This window comes from Melozone crissalis, unplaced genomic scaffold, assembly GCF_028551555.1.
Source record: "Melozone crissalis strain CALT ecotype California unplaced genomic scaffold, PUWL_Pcris_2 ptg000068l_1, whole genome shotgun sequence".
NCBI lineage: Eukaryota > Metazoa > Chordata > Aves > Passeriformes > Passerellidae > Melozone > Melozone crissalis.
The window spans coordinates 5,448,730-5,470,358 of NW_026535846.1; the positions used below are offsets into that span (position 1 = coordinate 5,448,730).

The 21,629-nt window shown below is 49.3% G+C and overlaps 1 protein-coding gene across 1 annotated transcript in view; it reads right to left on the reverse strand.

Annotated features, from left to right (window-relative positions):
• The window catches only part of NEXMIF (neurite extension and migration factor), a 173,936-nt gene that overhangs the window by 44,705 nt on the left and 107,602 nt on the right, over window positions 1–21,629 (reverse strand). The window contains exon 2 of the mRNA XM_054289939.1: window positions 11,229–11,363. The gene's annotated coding sequence lies outside the window, so the exon portion shown is untranslated. The remainder of the gene's footprint in view (window positions 1–11,228; window positions 11,364–21,629) is intronic.

Below are 21,629 nucleotides of genomic sequence, written 5' to 3' on the forward strand. Positions count from 1 at the left end.
CTTGTGTCACCCCCTGTCCTGTCCTGTCCTGTCCAGCACGGGCAGGATGACACAGCCAAGCCAACCTCAGCACATCTGGGGTGGCACCTGGCTGTGGCACACGAGGTCAGTGCTGTAAAACACGGACACAGAACACTGTGCAGGCAAATCTCCTTCTCTTTTTCTTGGGACAAGAGACAGAATCAGGCTCCAGGGGTAACAACATTTCAAAACAGATGTAAAGGAGGAGTTTGAGGATGAGAGGAGGGGCTGGGACCAGAGCTTGGCAGCAGCCCCTCACCTCCAGCCCCAGTCTGGCCCCAGAGCAGGAGTAAACCAAGGATTTCCTGACAAAGTTGCTGAGCCTGCTTGGAGCCTGACAGCACAGCCACCTCCTGCCTGACAGGACACCAGGAGTGACAACACCTACAGAAACTGAAATTGCTGTCTGCACTTGAAGGTGGCCCCGTCTGAACTAAAATGTGCAAATAAATTTGCACCACCAGTGTTGGGTTCTCTGGGTGAGCTTCAGGGCTGTCAGTAAGACTTAGAGAATTGCTTGGGTTGGCAGGAGCCTTAAGGAACATCTTATTCCATCCTCCTGCCATGGGCAGCGACACATTTCACCATCCCAGGCTGCTCCAAGCCATGTCCAAGCTAGCCTTGGACACTTCAAGGATCCAGGGGCAGCCACAGCTGCTCTGGGCCAGGGCCTCACCACCATTAACCACACTGATTTCTTATAATCATTATTATATGTGAAATCCCCAAAGAAGAAGCCTGTACAGATGCCATGACACAGAAAATTTGACTGGGTGCAGCAGCAGCATGCTTGCCATCAAGAGATAAGGGTGGAGGAGCCACAAGAGGCAGAGAGGCCACAGGGGGAGGGCACAAGGAGGCCTCACAGTGCCAGACATGTCTGCTGGCTTCCACACCATCACCATCACCCCACAGACAGTGTCAGAGGAGAGTTTAGGGAGATCTAAATGGGGAATATTCCAGCAGGAGCTTGCTCAAACAGCTTTCAGTGTTACACAAAAGGAAACTTTCAAGTGTTGGGAAGGCCCAGGCAGGATTTTCTGCAGGATGTGCAAGGGTGCTCCAGAGACTGCAGGACCAGGAGCCCTGGGCAAGGGCAGGAACCCCAGGAGAAAGCTGAATTCAGGCAGGTTTCCACAAGGATCTGCAAACTGGCTAAGAGGGTGCCAGAGGACTGAGACTCAGCTGGGTGCTGTCACCTCCTGGAGACAGATGATTGTAGGGATGTGCCCCTTGTTGACAGAGTGACCAAACTATCCTTTGTCTCTAAAAAGGAAAAAAAGCTCATAAGTTTGTCTCCTCAATTAGGTAAAAGACACCTCATAGGATCTGGGGGACTTCACCTCAAACTTAAGGGCAGCCAACTGGACAGAAGCCAAAAAGTCCCACCTAAGCAAATTCACTAGAAAAAGAAGAGAACAAAGGAAATAATCACTTTTTTGAGGTGTTTTACCAGGAGCAAGAACTTCTTGTGCCTGGCTCAGTTTTTCTCTGTAAAGAGTTTTGTTATTTTGCCTTTTACTAAAACTTTTCTAGGTTAGTGTTTCTAACACTATCACAGAAGCCATCCTGCTGATTTTATGCTTCTAAGGTAGCTGAGCTATCACAGGTGTGATATAGACCTCCAAGAGCTCATGAGACCTGCCTGGAGGAGCCCTATATCAGATATATATATATATCTGTATATATATCTATATATATGTTTATATAGACATATATATACATATATATATATCTATACCTTGGGCTGGGCCCTGCATGCTGGGGATGCTCTGGCATGGGTCACAGCCCACAAGGAAGACCCAGGCAGTGACACCCTCATCCAGCCTCCCAGCAGCACCAGGAGCAGCCCAGGGGAGCAGAGAGTTTTGTCCCTTTTCCACCCTCAGAGTTCCCACTGGGTGCAGATGATCTTGTGACAAGATCGATGGATCCTGATATAGCAGCACTTGAGATAAACACTGCTGCAAAGGGCTCTTGTGGGAGAGTCTGGTGTCAGGAGGAGTTTGGAGGGATGGGGCTGAATGAAGGACAATGGAACACCTCCAGCTGCTGGGAGGGAGCACTGTGCCACCTTTAGTACAAACACACCCTTTTGGGGTGACACTTAAAGCCATTTCTTATTTCCAAGCCTTCTTTCCACAGTCCTTACAAAAGCTTTCTGGCATCAGCACAGCTGGCTGGATGTGTCTGACACAGAATTCCTATGTCACTGGCTCAGAGTGCTCCTGCAGCCCCAGGCAGAGCCATCAACATCTCAGTGGTGAGCCCATCTCCTCAGCTCCAGCATCTACACCTCAGTGGCGAGCCCATCTCCTCAGCTCCAGCATCTACACCTCAGTGGTGAGCCCATCTCCTCAGCCCCAGCATCTACACCTCAGCAGTGAGCACATCTCCTCAGCTCCAGCATCTACACCTCAGCAGTGAGCACATCTCCTCAGCCCCAGCATCTACACCTCAGTGGTGAGCACATGTCCTCAGCCTCAGGGAGATGAGCAGGGCCTCACCTCCTCCCTGCAGCCCTCAGTGCTTTGGAGGGATGTGCTCCAAAATCCCGGGCATTGTCACCATCCTGCTGTGGACCTGCTGTACCCTGGGGTGTTACACCAGGTAAACACCTCCAAAACATCACAATTCCACATCTCCCCACTGCCTGTGGCCAGATCAGCACGAAAACAATGATCCTGGTGCCTCAAAGCTGCCAGAGCACTGCCCAGCATGGCAGAGCATGGCAGAGCTCTCATCTCAGAGGGGCTGGTGGCACATGGCACAGAGAGAATCCCAATCCCTGCAAAGCCAAGAGGAGCTGAGGCACAGCAGGACATCCTTTGGGCAGGACACACCACTGAGGACACAGATCCATAGACAGACAACAGCTTCCTCAGGGACCTGATTGCTATAACCACATCAGATTGAATTTTTACACCGATTTTTAAAAAAACCCTACACAAACACACCCATAAAATCAGGAATCTTGCCCCACCCTTTGGCCAGGTAAAATCACATGAAAGCTCCAGCTCTGGCTGGCACAGTGGCCAGGATCAGGAAGGGGAGGGGATGTTTATGAAATGGTTTTAACCAATTCAATTTTGAGGCAATTTGTGCGCAGCAGCAGCAGAGGCAGCCCAGGCTGCAGCAAACAGGGAGCAGGCTGGATCAATGGCAGGCTGGAGGTGGGGGCAGGAAAGCAGGAGCAGCAGACTGTGGCACTGAGGCTAAAGGCTTTGGAGCCATTTATTCCATGGGAAACACAGCTCAGAGCCACACGGGGTCTGTGCTGGGTATGGCAGGACCTCCAAGGGACAGTCCCCAACTCCAGGGAGGATCAATACCAAACACTCCAGGAAAAGCAGGAAACTTCTCCCTTTACAAGAATAAATAAATGACAGCTAATGGATGCAATCAGGCTGTCTGCAAAACCCAAAAATTCTGCTGAAAAAAGCCCCCACCCAGCAAAAGCTCCATTGCTGTGCCAGCAGTGCTCCTGGGACAGCCACTCCTCACAGCCACCTCACCCCAAACAAAACCCTCCTGCCAGAAATGCGATGGGCTCCTCATTTTCTGTAACAAGGGAAAACATAGAAAAATCTCCAACCCCTTCCCCAGCTTGGTTCTCAGCAGCCAAGCTTCACCTGGAGACACCATTCCCCTCTCCCCCATCATCTCTATCAATGCTGTGGAGGAATATTCAAGGAGTGGACAGTGAGAGCTGGTTTGGGGCTAGAACAAAGGGAAATGGCTTTCTGGACCTTGGTTTTGACAAATGAGGGGAGGAACTGCCCCTGATGGCTCCGTGTGCCCTGCAATGCAGGATCAGCAGCTCTGGATCTCTGCACCAGCAGAGTTTGCTGGGAACTGCTCCTGATGGTGTTTGCAGCCCAAGGATAATGTGCTGCTCTTTCCACATCCCACTATCTCCATGCCCAAGCACATATGGTCTGGCTAAATAAGAAGCCTTGGAAAGGCTGTCAACAAGACTAGAGGAAGGTGGGCATCTGTGCAGAAACATATGCATGTCCCAGCACTGCACTGTGAGCACGGAGAGGATGCCCAGAATGCCACCAAAACCTGCCTGGCTCCAGCAGAACTGGACCAGGGACACTGTGGCTGCCACTTCCCTTTGTGCTGAGGGACTGCAAACCCATCATTCTGCTTCCAAGAAAGCTCCTGCCAGGAAATCTGAGATGTTCCCTACTCTGGTCCAGCATTTCAGGGCATTGCTGCTCCAGCCCTTGTTTATAGACTCACTGATGTATTTGCTTCAAAGTCTTGTGTGTTTGCTTTATATTCATCTGTAAAAATCTCCCCCACGGTACTAAAGGCAGTGGAATAATCTACTATTGCAACCCGCACTCCTCAGAGAATTCTGCAGTTTAAAAAAAAAAATCAAAAAAAAAAAAAAAAAAAAGAAAAAAAAAAAGAAAAAGGGGAAAAAAACCTGGTTGAATTTGATTAAACCTTTGGAATCTCTCCAATATTTCCAGTTATTCCATCTGTAGAAACACTCTACTGGCACTTGGCACATTCAGAGCTTTAACTGCCTTCTAAATCAGCAGCAGTTCTGCCTAACAATTTGGCATTTGCACAGTGCCTTGTAAATCACCCACCTTACATCTCTGGGTACGAGCACCAAACCCTCCAAAAAGCCCATTACTGCCTCAGAGAAATTCTTCAGCAAGAAAATACCTTCCTATGGGCTTGTCTCCTGACAAAAGGAGGGGGGCACTGGCATGCAGTGGGCACGGTACTGACACCAGGGCTCCTGGTGTTACTGTGGCGCTGAAATGAAACCCAACGCAGCCAGCTGGTTGCTGCACTGCTATTAGAGCTTCTTCTCTGTTTCTGACCTTTCTAGAACTCTCCAAAATGCATTAATCTTTACCAAATCCAGCCAGGATCTAAGCTTGGTGCAAGGTGAGGGTGTTGGTGTCCTGGTCCTCCCAGCTGTCACCATGGAGGGAACGATTACGATTCCATCAGCCAGGATTTGTTTGGTTGTTTTGTTTGGGTTTCTGGTTTTTTTGGGGTTTTTTTTTTTGGAAGTCAGGAACCAAGCTTGGAAGGGTTGCAGCTCCAAATCAAGCCACAGAGCAGCAGGAAAGCACTCAGCAATATCAGCAGCGATTTGTGCATTTCTTGCAAACAAAGAGCGGAGAAGGTCGGCGTTGTTACCTCCCTGCTTCCACCTCTTTTGTCTTCCCAAATTGTTGGAGGCTAAAAACCTCCCCTTCCCAAAATGCTCCTGGCTCTTCTGAAAATGCTATCCCCTTATCTTTATGCACACCTGACCATCTTTTATGCCTCCCCATCCACAAAGTGTAAGAAAATCATCAATTTAAGCACAACGCTCACGCCTTGCCCCTCGCCTGTGCCTCAGATGTTGCTTTGTGTGGGCCCTTCCCAGCATGGATTTGGGCTCTGAAGTGTATGGGGGGAGATAAAAAAACAAAGAAGAAGAGGACAAGGTAAAAAAGAAATAAAACACACGGGGTTAACTCGCCTCCCACCGCCCTTTGCTTCCAAAATCTCACTGATTGTCACACGTGCTGTGACCCTGCAGCATCAGAAACCCTGAGGGTCACCTGAGGACCTGGAGATGGTCACTGGGCCATGCAGAGTGACCACTTGGAATGTGCCAGCAGGACAGAGTTCAGGGCTCTGTGATTAAAGAGGACTGGACACCACAGGCAGGGCTGGGAGGGAATTTCTGACTTGTTCTGCAGGTGCAGATCCAACACGCAGAGTTGAAACACTCTGGGCCTGTCCCACAATGAGAGACAGTGACTCCAACTGATTTACTCATTAATATTCTTTAGGAATTAGTGGCTTAATTGATGCTTCCCATACTAACATCTTGAAAAAACTGCATTTTGTTCATCCTTTTATATCCTTTGCTCTAGCCCTGCTTGGTGTCTTTCTTCTTTTAATCCCAAGGAGGAATAATTTCCCTCTCTGGCTGCACTAAGACACCTGCAGCAGTGAGCACCCACTGAAGTGTCCTTCACCCATTTTCTATCAGTTCATCAGGCAGAGCAAGGTCCCATCCTACATCTACCACAGGATCCTGTGCCACATCCATAATTCTGAGGTTTGGGTTCCCCAGTAAACAACTTAAACCAGTAAAAAGCTTAACCCAGTAAACAACTTAACCCAGTAAACAGCTTAACCTCTCTCTGGAAGGAGCTGTTGGGGACAGGGTGTGACCAGGACACCCAAGGATGCTGCCCTGGCACCAGGGGCTGGAGCAGGAGGAAGGATCCTCAGCAGGAGCTTTGGAGAAGCAGAGCTGAGCTCAGTTAAATGCTCCCCACCAGGGCTGGGAGAGCAGCAGATCTGTGGCCACTCAGCTCTGCACATGATGAAAATATCTGTTCCCTCCCAGCCAAAAACCCTAAAAATAATAACTGAGCAGAGCTGTGCCTGCAGCCAGCGATGCATACGAGATGATGGCCTTCTCAACACGAGAGCAAAAGGGCAAATGAATCACATTACACTCCATGAATAAAACCAGAGCCTCAATGCACAGAGACTTAATGACTCCATTCTGGATGCACGAGAGAGTCTGGCCTCGTTTGCAGGGGTGCTGAGCATTCCCAAGTGCCCCTCAGCTCCTGGGCACAGCCAGGACTCTGAGCTCTCCTGACACCCATCCACTCTGAGGAAATCCCCCCACTGGCAGGGATTTCCTGTGAAAATCAGAAGCTCTCAGCAGCTGGGCTGGGCTAAAGATCACCTATCTCAGACCTGCTGCACCCAAATCCATCCCTGGGCAGGTGGGACTGGGGGCTGCAGCTCTGTTTGAACTTTCATTCCATGCAAAGGGAGGAGGAACAAGCCCTGCCCACGATGGTGCCCCTGGAGCAGAGAGAATCCAGGATTTCCCCAGGATGTTCCCACTGGCACCAGGAGGTAACCATGGCATTGTCCCAGCCCACCTAGACTCATTCCCTGGGCCTGGTACCCTGAGGAGGCCCCTGAAATGGAGAAAAGAGCATTTCCAAATGAGCTCCTCAGCCAGGAGCTGAGGAGAGCACATCAGGCACATCACGGAGAGATGGCAGAATAAACCCAAACCCCACCGTCAGAGCATTGCTGGGAAGGGTGCTCTGCATAGCACAGCACCCAGGGAGAGTGGGAATCACCTCCACTGGGATCCTGCTGGGGTGCTGAACATGCCACCACCCCTCCCTGGGCTTTCAGGGCTCCCCATGGCATTTAAACCCAATCCTGTTCCCATTTTGTTTGGTAAACCTTGCAAGGGTGGGATTCCCCACAGCAGCTCCAGTGTCACAGCCCTGTCACATCCACCAGTGCTGGCAGGGTGAGCTGCACCCCAGCCTGGCACCAGCCTCCTGGGAGGGACTGAAAATCCTCCATACCTTCACTATTTTCCTACATCTGCTTGGAAAACAGAGCCCAGGACAACCTCTTCCAAACATCAGTCCTCTGGCAAACAAAAGGAAGTCAAAGGCAAACTATTTATTGCCAAAACCTCTTCCTTCGTTGTAAAATACTGCTTAATTTTATCCCTCAGGCATCTATTATCTCATAGCCCATATTATTTTTCCAGCTATTACTGCTTCATTTTCCCCATCCAGAAAGTCCGTGCAGGCAGCAGCCAATTTCCGTCTTGGCAGAATTGTTTAGGAGAAACAAGCAGCTGTTTCACTGGGGTCCTAAAGAATTGATGGGGAAGCAATGCTCCTCCTTTCTTTGGCCACAAGAAACCTTGGAGGAAAGTCACATGTCCTCTGCCACCAGCACTGTCACCCTGCCAGGGGACACTTTGTGATCAGAGAAGTTGGGGGGATCCACCAGACCCCTCATTTACAGCCTCACACTGAGGTGGAAATAAAGGTGGGCATAAATACTTTTATTTTTTTAAAACTTTAAATAAAAGCTGCTGGTTTTAATAAAAGTTTAAAACAAAAAGTAAAACTTGTGGCAAATGGAATCTGCCTGCACTGCTTCTGTTTCCCATTTCTGATAGAATTAGTTTTACCTCTTGTTGGTTTGGTGGGGGTTTTTTTAGCAGCAAAGCTTCTGTGGGGAGCTCAAAGAATTCCAAAAATGCCAACACTGGTAAACACAGGATATTCTCCAGGCACAAAGCCCATAACCCTTATTTTATGGAAACTTTGGAAAAGTGATTACCAGCATCAGCTGGCACAGGAGGGACCAGCACACACCTGAGGTTTGCAGGAGAGCCCCCAGGAAAGCATCTCTGCTTCCAGACTAGCATGGGGCAGGTAAAGGATGGGAAACAAGTTTAGAAACTCTCACCAAACAAAAATGATTGAGGCAATTAAGAAATACACAAAATGGTGAAATACTGTAAAGGCACACAAGGAATGAGCAAGTTACTGGCAAAATGTGTGAATGCCCAGGTGTGTCTGTGTGGGTGAGATGGACAGGGCCATGAACCCATCTGGCCTGTGTTCACAGCAGCATTTTCCATGCAGGGGTGTGCCATAGAAACATGGGAAATCCTGGGCTGGAAGGGACTAACAGGATTGAATCCAAGTCCTGCAAGGACACAATCCCATCCTGTCCCTTGCAGGGCTATCCCAACCCTCCTGCAGCTCTGGCAGCCTTGGCACCATTCCCTGGGGAGCCTGGGCAGTGCCAGCACCATCTGGGGACAGAACCTTTCCCTGATACCCAACCTAACCCTGCCCTGGCCCAGCCCCAGCCCTTCAGCCCCTGTATTTCAGCCTAATTCCTAATTCCAATCTGGGTTGAACATTTGCTGAAGCACTGCTGACCCTTTTCCCTCCAGACACAGCTATTTATGGTAGTGTTGGGATTCTGGGTGCTTGTGGAGTTGACTTTTTGTGTCACAAAGCACCTGCACATCCAAGGGTTCCCTGGTGAGTGGACAGGAAGGGATTGGTGATAATGGAGGAATGGGAAAACATTTTTTAGGGACCATGGAAGAGCCTTGATGGGCTCAGCTCATGGACAGAGCATCCTCCACACCCTCCTTCCTTTTAACACTTTATTGCTGCTCCTGAAAAAAGGGATTTTCCTTTCCCACCCTGGCTTTAGGAAAGAGAAAAGAAGCTCCTAAGGCAGTGGGAAGCATCAGGGCTTTGCTCCAGCCTTGTCCAGTGGGAGTCTCCAGAGCAAACAGGAACTGCAAGGCAAGGCTGGCAGAGAGTCAGGGAGGCAGAGAGGCGTGAAAACAGGATGGATGGCAGGCAATAAACCCCCAGTATTTCACTGAGGGACTCAGCTCTGCATCACCTCCATCCACCAGCACCACCAGGGCTGTGCTCACACCAGTGGCACTGGCACAGGAGGGGCTGTGGCCATGGGGGAGCATCACCAAACCAAGGGCTGAGGCCACCCAACATCCACCCCCTCCAGCAGCTCAGATCCCCCTCCAGAACAGCAGGGAAAAACACTGCAGCTTTTATCTGTACATGAGAGAAAAGGGATGGGGCAAATCCCACAGCCAGGAAAAGGAGCAGTCCAGGAAAGGCCCTGATGGTGGATGCAGGATTGAAATGATCCTGCTCAGGGACTCTGTCCAGGAAGGATGAAAAGGGCTCAGCCATCCTGGGTCTGACCTGCTTCAGGAAGAGGAACCTGAGGAATATGTTTAAAAAGGAAAGTTGTTCCCTGCAAAAATCTGGGAAACAATTAAAAGAGTGAAATCAGAAAAAGGTCACCCCCAAAACTCCCAGTGTCCCTCATCACCCATTTCTCATGGAAGCACAAAGCAGGGCAGCTTCTTTTTGGGAACTAAAATGGGAAACCTCCCCTCTCTCTTTATCTACAAAGAAATCACAAAAACATCACCAAGAACAGAGGATGACAACCACCTCACCACCCCAGTGCTTTATTTTCTGCAGCTCCAGTCCATTTCAGAAAGAGTCACTTGTTTTCAGTAGGATTTTAACAGGTTCCTGCACCTCCTGCCATCGCTGCCCATCTCTTGTTCCAGAGATCCAGCCACAATTCCACAGCAAAAACAGCCATGCACAAGCTTTGCCTGCACACCAGGCTCATGGCATTCCACAGAGAGCTGGCACCTCCCAAAACAGAGCTCTGGCAGGTCCAGCTGACCTCCAGCCTGGACACAGGTGGGGGCACCCACCCAGGCTGTGAGTAAATCCCACCACTCTCTCCCCAAAAAGAAGTAAATTCCCCCTTAGAGCTGCAGCAAACTCAGGCAATCAGCAAGAAGAAAGCTTTTTAAAGAGATACAACCCAGGATTTCTGTGTTGAAACACACGCCACAGATGGTGGAGCAGACGAGGATTAATTCATGAATCATATTTCTTAAACGATACAATCTCTCTTTTCACTTCCATACTTTCCCTTTTTGACTCAGAAGCAGGGATTTAAGATGCCCTTCCTAGATATGAATTTTGCATGAACAAACATTGCAGGGGTAAAAAAAAATAAAAATAAAACCAACAAACTTACAACAGCAATAAACCAGAAGACCCAGATGTTTAAAGAGAAGTTCTCAAATGTAAGTGAAGGTGGATCTTGTCCATCTACATGAGAACATGTGTGGAAATCCAATATATGCAAGCACAGAGCTGGGAATGGGGTGGGAAAACGAGCTCACTAATGCTTCAGCCAGGGTTCTGGATTGCACCAAAGCTGATTTTCTATCTCCTCCTATCTCACCCCCACCCTCGCAGCAAAAGGAAAGCCTGGAGGCAAACATTTCCAGGAGAGGCCTCCTGGCTCTGCCAGCCAGTCTGTGCCTCCTGCAGCCCCCATCAACGCTTCCCTTTGGAAAATCCCAGCACAGGCACCGCCAGCTCGCTCTCCAGGAACTCAGGGGCTGCAGGGAGCGGCAGCAAGGCAAAACATCCTGCCCCACAGGAGCACACAGCTCCCCACCCCAGCTGAGAGGGGCTTGAAGTGGGGAAGAGAGAAGGAAATGACACAAGAGCTCTCGAGCAGCGGGAGACTCCGATATCCCGGCTGGGGGCTCCTTCAGACCAGCCACAGCCATGCCAGCCTGAGCAGAGCCTCTGCTCCCCCCAGGCAGGAGCAGAACCAGCACCAGCACCCCAAACTGCCCCTCACCTTGCTCTGATCAGCAAAGCAGCATTTCAGGCATTTTTTTCCACTTTGCACACAGAGCAGCTGTGTGTGTGCCTAACGGCTTCTTTACACAGTCTTGCACTTCCTATTGTAGCTTTACACACAGAATAAGAGTGAAAGAAAAAAAAATCACTTACCCTTCAATTATTTCAACCTTTCCCTGCTCTGTGTGTGACGTGGGCTTCTCTTTTGGTTACTATTTCCAGATTTGGTCTTTGGGTAGGTGAATGGAAGAGGAGAATGACAGGAGTTGTATTTGATGACGATGGAGACTGTAAAATAAAGAGAAGCATTTTCAGCACAGAGCAGTCCTCCCCTATACATCCAGATCAGATTATATTAAATTAAATTAGTGACACCTACATAAATGCTTCCTACTGTTTTTATGCACACATACAAATATCACAACTGTCAAGGAGAACGCGGCTGTCAGTGATACGGCAGGGGGGAAAAAAGAGCAATTTCTAAAATGGAAGGGAAAAAAGGAAATCTAGGCTAACAACCAGCATTTGAGCAGCAGCAGAGGGGTCTGCAGGAGGGCCAGGAGGCAGCTGGAACTGCCACAGGAGCACTGGAAAGGGCTGGAGCAGAGGACAGCATGGAGGGAGCACGGGCAGAGAAACTGCAACAACAACCCTGACAAAACGCTCCTCTGCTTCCCAAAATACCACATCAGCTTGTGAGGAAGGGAGGAAGGAGCTGAGAGAGAGCTTCAGGAAACACAATCCCCCCATCCCCTGCAAGGATGGAAGGACTCCTAGCACGGGAAGGAATTAATAACGTGGTCATCGTAGCAGCAAGTACCCCCCTAAAAACCAGATTAATCTCCCACCATCTGCTTTAATAGCAGAATTTCTGCTAAGTGGTTTTCCCCTACACAGCCCCACACACCCATGTAAACAGACAAACAAACCATTTGGCTTCCTGCAGTCCTGGGGAACGCAGCTGCTCCGAGCAGGGCTCGCTGCCTCTGACACCGTGCCAGCCTTGAATTCCTGCCATCCCATCCACTCCCACACCTCTGCCCACACCCTCTCCTCTGCAGCCTCCTCAGGGCCTGGGGTACCCCAAATACTGCCCATCAAACATGGCAGCTGGGACCCCTAAAATATCCTCTGATTGTAGCTGAGGAAAACAAGGGAGGTGAGGAATCAGAGCAATGGACTTCCACGCTGTTATTTTCCTCGTGGCAACTCTCCCATCCTCTGTGTGCAACTGGCACCTCCAGCACCACGAGTCCCAGCCCAAACACTGAAAACACCCCAAAAAAAGCATATTTACAAAATCACTTGGAAGATGCCACGGCAGGCAGTGGAAAAAATCAACCCCCCAAGTGAAGGAGATTGTCTGCTTGGTTGGAAAAACACAAAGGTCACCGCAAGGAGTATATAAAAATACACGCTAACATTGAAGAGGTATAAACATAACACTAAATAACGCTTTTTATACCCAGCTCAGCATTTAACACTTGCCCAGAGGCCTTTGATAAATCCCAGGTGCCTGAACAAAGCAAGGAAGCTTTTTCATTGCTATTTAGCAAAACAGGGAAAGTAAAGCACAAGAGAATAAAACTGTTCAAGACATCAAGGACCGAGTCAGAAAGAAACAGCCAGGTCTCCACATCCAGCTCTTCCATAGCCAAATGCCCTGCCAGGCTGCTGGATGGAAATAGAAATACTATTGTTAGCCCCAAGCCATGCAGACTCATTAACATTTATTTTAGTGCTATAAAATATATTTTTAAATACTTGAAGAAATAATCTGGAGGAAGTGCTAAAAGCTAGGAGCATATTTTCAATATGTCCCAGCTTTTCCAGGGAGATTTGAGACCTCCTGGAAAGACAGTGACCACCTTGGAGGCTGTGGGAGCATGAGGGCACCTCCAGCCACCCAGCAGATGCAATTCCCTGCTCCTGCTTCTGCTCCCAGATTGTTCAGTGAGAAGGAAGTCTGAAAATGTCATGGATTTTAATTACTTGTGGACAGCAGAATCCCCAAAGTATTGTTTCCCACAGGTTTTTAATGCATGTGTTTATATGGGAATAACATTTGGAAACAGAGGAACCTGATGCCTGTGGGGTCACTTCAGCAGGGACAAATCCTGCTGAGCACCTTCCACAGGGCCCTCATCCCAAAAGTTCTGGGGACAAAGCATGTCAGAATTATCAGGGGCATCTCCCCATCCTTGTGGAGAGCAGCAGCTCCATGGATACTCCAGCTCTTAGGAGAGGGGTTTGGGGTTGGTGGAGAGGAGCTGTGGTTATTCCAGAGGCACCCATAAGCACATCCAGAGAAAACCATGGTGTGGGAGAGGAGATTCACCAGGGAACAGGATCCAGAGGTACACAGGGACACACAGAGCACAGGGCCCTGTTCCTGCCACGCCCAAATGGATCAAGCATATGGAGAATCCATTTTATCTTAAATAAACACTCCATAACACAGCTCCTGCTTTCCATCTGAAGCAGCCAGCCTTGGATAAAATAAAATGGGAGGAGCCAGGGATGGAGAAGAAACAGTTCTCCGTCGTAGACATCTTTTATGAAAAATCTTTTCTTTAAGATTTTTCCTCCTGAGAAGGCTCAGGAACAAAATGTAAACAATGGTTATCTGCTGCTGTGGAATGCAACAGGTGCATCTGTGATTGGTCTCATGTTGGTTGTTTTTAATTAATGGCCAATCACAGTCAGCTGGCTCGGACTCTCTGTCCCAGTCACAAGCTTTTGTTATTATTCCTTTCTATTCTATTCTTAGCCAGCCTTCTGATGAAATCCTTTCTTCTATTCTTTTAGTATAGTTTTAATGTAATATATAGAATAAAATAATAAATCAGCCTTCTGAAACATGGAGTCAGATCCTTGTCTCTTCCCTCAACCTGAGACTCCTGTGAACACGGTCACAGTTCTCTCCCTTTTCCTTGTCAAAATGTTGTTGGAGATTTCATGTTTCATGAATTTGGACAGTCTTTAATCAGTGTTCTGGTGGGGGAAACAAAGGACCATGACCATTTGTGCAGTTCCAGAGCAGGTTCAATACATGTCCACTGTGCTTTGCCATGCCAAATTGGAGATACCACCTTCCCCAGCCTCAAGGGGACCAGCCTGGCCCAGGGCACTGCCCATGGGATGGCACAACAGATCTGGAGGATCCAATGCTCCCAGGTTTCACAGGGCTGGTTCTCCCTGGGCTCTGGAGCTCAGCAGATTGCCGCAGTTTGGGTGCCCGTCCCTCAGCAAAGTCTGCACCAGGCACCGAGTTCAAAGTCAAAAGGAACATTTGTTCTACAAGAGAACACACTGCAAACGACCCCTAACAAATTGTGGCTGCTGGAGCAGCCAGCTCAGAGCACAGCAGCGTTTCCCAGCCCCGCTGTCACTGCGGGCGCTGCGAGTGGCAGCGCAGGCACAGCCACAGTTTGTGTTTCAGCACAAATTACAGAGCTGGAGAGGCAGCTCTGCTCTTCCCTGCATTGCTTCCCTCACGTTTTGATGCCCATTAAATTCCTTCCCATTTAGCTGCTTTATTTCAGCTCCTGGCTGCATAAAATCGCTCCGCGCGAGCGCCGAAGCTGAATAAATAACGGCAAAACTTTCCCTGCAAAAACTCCACGAGCTGTTATGTAAAGCAGGGAGGGGATCAGCAGATAGAGACAACTTGGAGGCAACCTGAGGGTTGGGATTCTGTGTCAGCTCGATACACAGGGGAAATAACCCTTTAATCCAGTGCAGTGTATTTCATTTACTGTAGTGTTATCCAGTTCGAAGATGTTATGAAAGGAATCCCTGGAGAGACTTAAGACTTCAAAACCAGCCTGAGTTTGAACTTAATTCCACTGTTGCAAAAGGCTGGAGCTGTGGAAGATGACCTTTTCCATACCTTGGATGCCAGGAGCCATCCTGCCTCATAATGTCACGCCAAATTAGAATATTCTCTTTTTGTTTTACTCGGGATTTTATTTTGCCGTTTCTTTTTAATTAAAAGCATCTGTCACTGTTAATGAAACGAAGGGAAAGAGAAGAAAAAATATCGTAACACACAAAAAAAATTAAAAGCTGGTGATGTCCAGAGAGATGGAGAGAGTCAAAAATCTGGATAATTAACAGAGGAACTTTCACCTCCCCATGAGATCATCACCACAGCCCAGGTCAGGACCAAAGGATCACCAGTGCCATCTCCTCGCTGCTCATCACCTGAACAAAGCAAAGGGATGCTCCCCACACACATCCCCCAGATCCCACTGGCAGCAGGGCCTTGGGTGGCCTCTTCTCCAGTAGGAAATGAGGAGGAAAATACTTTTGAGGTGCAAATCCCAAAGTTGTTCACGTCTTGCCAAGGTTATCCTGAATGAAAGTTCAGAAATAAAAACCAACCCATAAATCCATGCTAGTGAAGCACAAGCTGGTGGAACCCCAGGGGCGAAGGTGTGAGGTCTCATCTTTCACCAGCTGCAGGAGCTTCCCTGCCCAGGGGGTGTTTTTAAGGAACCCTGCAGGAATTCATTGAACAAGTCATGGAAATCCCAATATAAGTTGCTCACTACTGTTAACTGCTTCCATGGACTTTCCTGTTTGGAGGTGAACCATAAAAGGCCAGTTTTCACTCGCTGCCTCTTCCAAGTCAGATTGTGAGTGCAATTAAATGTAAATTTGTATTTTCCAAAAATAGGGTTCCCCCACAAAATACTAAATTAATTACAAAATGTATTCCTAATGTGAAATTATTTAGCCTGTTAAAGCGGTACAAACAGCTTTATTGGATCATTAATGGTTAGAAACGTTCAGTCAGCACAGTTGGAAAAAATGTAAACTAAATATGTCAAGGATACGTTGCTTTCTCTACTCACTATTTTTTTAATGTCTTATTTCATGGTAGATAAGTGAAAAATCTTTTTACCTGACTTAGTAAGAGGCTCATTTACTCATGCAAATTTAAAACCAAGTGTCATAATACAATGAAATTATAAAAACATATCAAAAAGGAGTTAGTGAGTCACTAAATTTAGCTCCTAATGGAGTTCAAGCTGTCTTATACAGTTGTATGTTAATGGGAAGAGCTCTGGTGGTCTGTAAACATCAGAGCAGAGCTCAGCCACCATCCCACGTGCCTGGGGTTGCTGGAGAAGCCCTTCGGGTTTCCAGCCCTCCACACCTGAGGAAATCTAAGGGAAAGTCAGATTTGATCCCAGCCAAGGTGAGGAATACAGCCAGCATTAAATAAATTAAAATCCATTGCTATGAGCTCGGCAGAGTCACATCCCAAGCTCTGCTACCAGACCTGGGGTGATTTACAGGTGTGATCCTCAACATCCACAGGGATTTTCCTAATCCATCCAAAATATTAGGGCTGACATGGGGGAGCACAGACTTTGTGGGCTGGAAGGTACTGAGCAACGTGAGGGCTTGCCTGGGAATCTGGGCAGATCCAAGGAACAAATTAAAGTGGTGCCTCTGAAACAACAGCAGCAATTCAGGTGCCAGGGCAGGAGCAGGATCCTGGCTGGGGTTTTGTCACTCACAATAGTCCAAGGACAGCACTAACATGAAGTCTTTACATTCTGGAACAATCTCATTCCAGGAGTAAGGAAAGATGGTGTAAGAGAAGAAAAAGGGAGGGCCAAGGTTAAGAGATGACCAGAGCTCCAAAATCCATCAAATCCAAAGCACCCACTGGGCAGGGTGGGAAAAAAGAGGATTCTGCAGAGAAATTGGCTTAAGATACAGGGAGGCAACTCCTTAAAGGTGAAAATGTCCCTATAACACCTTCCAGTGCCTAAAGGGGCTCCAGGAGAGCTGGAGAGGGACTTGGGACATGGGGATGGAGGGACAGGACACAGGGAATGGTTCCCACTGCCAGGGGGTAGGGATGGATGGGATATTGGGAATTGGGAATTCCTGGCTGGGAGGGTGGGCAGGCCCTGGCACAGGGAACAATTCCTGCCCAATATCCCATAACAATTCCACAGAGCGGCTGTGGCTGGCCCTGGATCCCTGGCAGTGCCCAAGGCCAGGCTGGACAGGGCTGGGAGCAGCCTGGGATGGTGGAAGGTGTTCCTGCCCATGGCAGGGTGGAACTGCATGGGCTTTAAGGTCCCTTTGAACCAAGCCATGCTGGCACTCTCTGACATCCCTGTCCCTGGGCTTGGGTTTGGGCGCCAGCCCAGCAGGACAAGGTGGCTGCAGCACAGGGGACAGAGGGAGGTTGTGGCCCCATGCAGCCCCTTCAGCTGCTGAAGGGCAAAACTGGGGTCCAGCACACCACAGAAGGAAGAAATAAATATTCCCAGTGCTTCCTGACCTGGCAGAAAATCGTGAAAATAAGGCCCTGTAAGGAGAAGAGGCGAGGGAACTAATGGGGAAACATCTTGTTGCATTAAGGGCTGTGTTAAAGGTTTACAGCATCATCTCCAGACAAGCCCACTGATATTCCTGAACCCTCATCGATCCACAGGTCAAACCAGGAAGGAAAAATATCAATTTCAGAAAATATCACTGGCTGAGATACAATAAACCTACCCTGTTCCTATGCACAGGTAAATAGAGAGACCTTTCCACGCGAGAGAGAAACCTGCCAGAGAGCTTGGCTGTAACTACAAAATCCCTGACCTGTAACACTCACAGGCTGATGCAAGGAATTAGGGAGATGTCCTACATAACTGCTTTAATTAATTTGTGAAATTTTGCACCCTTCCTGGAGGCGGGCGACGTGGCCCTCTGTGCTCCCTCGGATTGCCACCGCTTTCAATTTTATTTTTATCCCGAGTTCGATATGAATCAGGCTTTGCAAAAGACAAAACAACCCACTGTAATCATCCAGCATGCCAATTAAACTAAAAGATACCCTGGAAATTAAAATTAAATGCCATATCTATGAAAAGCAGCAGACAGCTTCCTCAGAAGCAACAAAAAAATCCCATTTTATAGGAACATGACCGTGGCAGCCCAAAATCAGCGCTGAAGCACTTCTGTAACTTACTGCCACCCTTCACATCTGCATACTGGAGGTCTTCATCAAACTGGGTATGTTTTTGCACGTTTATCATCAAGATTTATTGAAGTTGATTCCATAAATTTCATTGAGTTGTTCACTGCTGCTATTTGTTTCCAAGGCAACAAATGCACTTTGCCCAAGCTGCACAGTACATCACAATTGTTCAGGATTTGGGGGTCCCTGCCCCTGGAGCTGCACAGCACCAGCACCTCTCAATGCCAGCCTGGCAGTGCTGGCAATTAACAAATTTGGGGGGATTTCTGGAAAAAACAATCCCTATTAGGAGAGAAAAATGTCAAATGAAGCAGGCAGGGTGCAGGGTGCTGGCGAGAAGGTGGGATTTGTGCAAAGCCCCCGCTCCCATCTCATTTACACCTCGGATAGCTGGAGGTTGAGAAATCCATTCGCAGGTTCAGGAGGAGTTGGAAGGTTCTTTCTGCACAAAATAATGACAGGAAGTCGCCTCTTTGTCATCATGGTGGAGAAAGGGACAACAGAAGTGGTGAGGGGAATGGAGAGGAGGAGGAGGAGGATTTACAAACACTGCACATGCAGCTCCCCATCAACAGCACCCAGAGGCACACAGAACTTGCAGGCAACCTTGGAAAAGTTTGGCTTGAGATAAGAAAAGCCAAGCACCAACTGAAAGGAAGCATTGCTGCCCAATTTCCTGCTATTTGAAAAGTGGCATCACTGCTGTCCTGGCCCCACCAGTGCTGGAAAAGCTCAGGAGCACCTCTCCCTCTGCACCACAGCACAGGGCACAGCGCTAACCCACACAGGACCACCAGAACATCTCGTGAATAAGTGGTAGTGACAGAGGCAACCTCAGCTGCAGGAAGGCAAAATTCAAATGCAGCAGACCAAGGCAAAGCAGGTTCTGCTCCTGGGGACTCCTCTGGGAAAAGCCTCCCACAAAAAGCCATTCCATCAGCATTTCTAAAAACAAAACCAATCTTGGACACAGCGATGATGTTTCAACAGGACACAGCATTTTTCCAAAGATAATGAAGATATTTTTGTTTATCTGTCATAAGCAAATATCCACCACTGAAAGAAGGGGTGGCTGCCAAACTCAGCACACCAGGGCTGGCTGGTACTGACTGAACTGGAAACTTCATGGTGTGAGTCAGGGAAACCTAAAAACCATTCAGCTTCCAAACCAGAGTGCTGTATAGATGCAGAGGAGACAGCCCCAATTATCTAGAGCACAGGAAGCTGCAATCCCTTCCCTTTTCCCTTTTTTTTTTAAACAAAATTGCTTTGTTGGGTAGCACATTCCCTTGGATTCCCAGAGCGATCAAAAAAGACAGCATCCCCGATGACAAAAGCCACTAGTTTTTCTGCTTTCAGCCTCAGAAACGTTAAAGGATTGTTTGCTTTCTAAGTGCAAGTCCACATTTAAGAGGAATAAAGAATTTCTCTGGCAGGCTGGATCAATGATGCAGCAAGCCAAGCATGCGACCTCCCGCAGGGAGCCTGGGTCCGGCGCTCCTGGAAACAATAAAATAACCTCACACTGCTCCTGATCGACTGCATGATGTGGGGAAGGGGGGGAAAACTTACTCCTGACCCTCAGTGTGGGAAAGGGGGGGGAAACTTACTCCTGACCCTCAGTGTGGGAAAGGGGGGGAAAACTTACTCCTGACCTTCGAGGCAAGGAGCCACCCCCTTCTGAATGAACTCATGGCTTTCATTAACACTGCTAGGATCATTTCATCCCCTTCTCCCCTTGGTCAGGCTGGCAGCCAGGATGCCAGCCCTGCTCTCAGAGCCGTGGCACTGGCTGCAGCCCATGGATTGCCCTCTTCTTCCAGGAATGATGTTGGAAACAGACGGTCCTTGCAGTCGGGCGACGGCTGAAGAACATCCCACGCCGCCGAAAACACTGAATGTAAGGATATTCTCCAGCCAGCAGCACAAAAGCAGGGAAGGGTATAAATAGCCTTTGAGGAGGGTGTATAAATAGCTGTAGGTAACATTTGTATGCTATAAAAACCGTTCATTTTTGGCCCAGCTTCGCAAGAGTGAGTTTCCTCTCGCAGCACTTTGGAGACCGGCTTCCCCTCGCCTTGCAAGCAGCACAGCAGGGAGAGGGCAGGGACTGCTCTGAATCCACAACTGCAGCCCTCGGAAAATGCTGGGAGTGAATTTCCCTGGCTGTTTGAAAGAGACCTTATCAAGGCCTATCCTAATAGGAGACCAAAAATTGGATATATTGGGCTAGATCCTTCTGCAGGTGGCAGGCATGGGGCAGTGTGGGGCTGAAGGGGGGTGGTGATTTTCATGTGCCTTCCTTCAACATAAAACCCAAGTGATTGCATAGCCACATGCACATCTTAAGCTCTCCCTCTCCAAAACAAATGCTACCTGTCAAAGTGGGAATGGGGCACTGCCAGCTCCAGGCTGGGGGACCAGTGTGGTGACAGCAGCATCTGCACGTCAGGCCACCCCTCTGCCTGGGCCATTCTTACCAACCAGCAGAGGATATCGAGGCCTATCCTAATAGGAGACCAAAAATTGGATATATTGAGCTAGATCCTTCTGCAGGTGGCAGGCATGGGGCAGTGTGGGGCTGGAGGTGATTTTCATGTGCCTTCCCTCACATAAAACCCAAGTGATTACGTGGCCACACACATCTCAAACTCTCCCTCTCCAAACAAACCCTATCTATCAAAGTGGGAATGGGGAGCAGTGTGGTGACAGCAGCATCTGTACATCACACCACCCCTCTACATACCTCCACCTGCCTGGGCCATTCTTACCAACCAGCAGAGGATACAAATGCTCTTTAAAAGGCCGTATTTCCCTCCCAGGCTATTTGCTGGTGGTGCAGCCTGTGGTTCACACAGCCAAAGCAGTGGGAATTTCACATTCTGACCGGCTCAGCTCAGCTGTCCCCCTCCTGTACCGCAGCATCAAAGATGCTCCAGCCCAACCCCATCGCTCTCCACACCCCCTCGCTTCTCGCCCTGACGGAGCCGTGTCCTGGCACATCCCCACAGCCCCGATCCCAGCTCATATCCCTCCCCAAGCCCCGGGGAGGCCGGCAGGGAGCAGCCCCCTCCGCTGCCTCCCCGGGGAGCGGGGCTGCACAGCAAGGCTTGGCATGAGCGCTGAGCGCTGGCACCGCTCGCCCAGCCCCGGCAGCGGCTCCCCGCCGCGTGCAGGTGGCTCCTTTCATTGCTGATTGCTCCTCAGCCTTCCTTCCCTCGGGCTGGCACCGTGCCTGGGGCAAACTGCAGCGAGCGGGGCACCCACAGAACAGCCGCTCCAGGGATGCGCCTGGGATCAGCTGGGCCCCGGGTCACCCCATGGAGGATGGGACACACCATGGAGGATGGGTGCCCCATGGAGGATGGGTCACACTACAGAGGATGGAACACACCATAGAGGATGGGACACCCCACAAAGGACGGGTCACCCCATGGAGACTGGGTCACCCCATGGAGATTGAGACACCCCATGGAGGATGGGACACCCGAGGAACAGCCGCTCCAGAGATGCGCCCGGGATTGGCTGTGCCCCAGGTCACCCCATGGAGATTGGGA